Source organism: Austrofundulus limnaeus, unplaced genomic scaffold, assembly GCF_001266775.1.
Source record: "Austrofundulus limnaeus strain Quisiro unplaced genomic scaffold, Austrofundulus_limnaeus-1.0 Scaffold210, whole genome shotgun sequence".
NCBI classification, from domain to species: Eukaryota; Metazoa; Chordata; class Actinopteri; order Cyprinodontiformes; family Rivulidae; genus Austrofundulus; species Austrofundulus limnaeus.
Window position 1 is genome coordinate 322,897 of NW_013952612.1, and position 2,831 is coordinate 325,727.

Below are 2,831 nucleotides of genomic sequence, written 5' to 3' on the forward strand. Positions count from 1 at the left end.
CTGTGAGCCTTTGTGCTAGCACTGATGCTATATTGCCTTATGTATTAGCTTGGTGCTAGTGCGACAAACAAGCTAAACTGAGGTCCTCCATCCATACTTTCACACAGAGACAAACGAGACAACCAATCAGTCACTCTCTCACTTAGGGACAAATTAGAGTTACCAATTAACCTAACAGTCATGTTTTTGGTCTGTGGGAGGAAGCCAGATTACCAAGAGAGAACCCACACATGCACGGAGAGAACATGCAAAATCTACCCAAAAAAGCTCCACCGGCCGGGATTTGGTCCGGCAACCTTCTTGCTGAGAGGCATCAGCTCTACCAACTGAGCCACCATGTAATATTCATAAATATTAATATAGAATTAGAAAATTAAGTTAGTATAAAAATGTCTGAAATTATTTACCACAGTCAGCAGAAAAGTTGAAATTGACAAAAAAAATTGAGTGGTTTAGTGTAAATGAAAATAAAGATAACGTGTCAAATTAATTTATGCAGGAAATGGGTTCATATTCAATGTAAACAAACTTGTCTGAATAAAAACTGCAGAGAAGCTCGGGCCTCACCAGGCTGGCTGTAGTTTGTGTAAACAAACACGTCACAATGCAGTACTGTGAGAGCGCCAAATGCAGGAAAGTGAAGCATCGGAGACTCTGGGTCTGTCAGGGAGGTGGTGGGGGCGGGGGGTTCAGCGTGGACATAATGGAAGATTATAAATATCTGGGGGTATACATTGACAACAAACTGAACCAGGTAAAAAACACCAACTCCGTCTACAGAAAGGGCCAAAGTCGTCTCTACTTCCTGAGACGTCTGAGGTCCTTCAACATCTCCCAGGCAATGCTCAGGATCTTCTATGAGTCTGTGGTGGTGAGTGCCATCCTCTATGCTGTTGCATGCAGGGGCAGCAGACTGACGGGGCTGACGCCAACAGACTCAACAAGCTGATCCGAAAAGCATGACCAGTGCCAGAGCTTGGTTCGCACTGACGGTAGTGAGTCAGACTCGTTTCTGGTGAGAGTTGGATTCCACCAAGGTTGACCTTTGTCACCGATTCTGATCATAACTTTTATGGACAGAATTTCTGGGCACAGCCAAGGTGTTGAGGGGATCTGTTTTGGTGGCCTTAGGATCACATCTCTGCTTTTTGTGGATGATGTGGTCCTATTGGCTTCATCAGATCCTGATCTCCAGCTCTCACTGGAGCGGTTCACAGCTGAGTGTGAAGCAGCCGGGGTGGGGATCAGTGCCTCCAAATCTGAGACCATGGTCTTGAGCCAGAAAATGGTAGGGTGCCTTCTCTGGGTCGGGGAGGAGGTCCTGCCCCAAGTGGAGNCCATAGCCAAGAATGTGATTACTGTGGTCCTCTCCCTCGCCGTCATCTGTGTCAACGGCACTCTGGTGCACACGTTCAGAAAGCATCAGGTAGGAACTCTGTGACTTCTACAAACCTGCTCTGGTTGTTTGTGTGCAACACTTTGAACAACGCTGTGGTTGTGTGAGGGGGTTGGATCTTTATCAATTTTTTTATCTGTTTTTGACACATGAATGTCAGGATAAGTGTTTTATTGTTAGTTTGTGTTTTATAGCTGGGATTGTTTATGTTTCTTTTTTCCTGATGTTTCCTGTTTCTTAGTTCTTTGTTAGTTTTGATGTCTTGTTAGACTTTTTGTTTTGTTTGTATTAAATAATTTTTATTTAGTTAGTTTTTCATGCCAGTCTGTCTTTTCAGGTTGTAGCATGAAGGTCTTCTCTTCCAACCTGACCTCTTGACCCTACAGGTCACATCTCCTAACTGAAATGAACTGTTCTGTAAAAGCTTTCTTAGAGTCAAACTCTGACCTAACATTTCATTAATCTGTCTTTGTCACACAGATCAAGCTGACACGTCAGTCAGTTTWAATTTTTGTGARTAGTRATAAAAAAGAAAAGAATCATTACATCTTGTRACATGATTTTTCCTTTTTTAATGTTTTATTCAGTTGTCACARTGATCACACCAGATGAACCTGAAATGATGATATGAATTGACATTTTAATCACATAGTGTTTGAGACGTTAACTGACTGATTTTCTTTATGTTTTCACACAGCAAGTGATCAGCTGTGCTCAGCACGGCCGTGTCGATAAAAGATCTATTTTTAACCAAAGGAAATGCTTCTTGGCACATGACCTTGTAAATATTACTATTTTTGACTAGAAAGAAACAAACTGGAGTTCAGCTTTCCTCCTGAAACTGACTAGAGGTCTCAGATTTGGTGGGCCAGCCCAACTGAAAAAGAAAAAAATGTAGCTTATTTTATTTTATGCAGAAGACCGAGTCGACAATCCAGGCTCAGTGATAGAGCTAGACCCCCATCCGGAGTGGGTGGGGTATGCTCATTAGCCCTAATCAGAGGTAAACAAAAAAAAAAGAAAAGGGAAAAGAAAGAAGTCTGATTTTCCTATGTTGAATAGTTTTTAAGTTATGAGCATTTTTGTATTTTTAGACAACTACTTTTCAGATGGAGCCCCCTCCTAAAATTTGGGGTCTATTGTAAAACCGTTGGCTGGTGCAGTGCATGTTGGACACATCTACATTCCTGCCAAATTTCCTGTCAGATTTAACATTCCTACATAAGTCTGATTTATAAAAGTGTGAATCAGAGTCAATCAGAYAAATATGATGATATGATTGAATAAGGTGCCTCAGCAGTTAGAGTAACAGAGTACAGAAACAGCATCACCCTTCTGTTTCTCCCCTCGTTTCATTCCTCACTACAATGTTGCTTACCACCACCTAGCATCTTTGAATATACTGTAATTCACTATAAACGGTCTATGAATTATT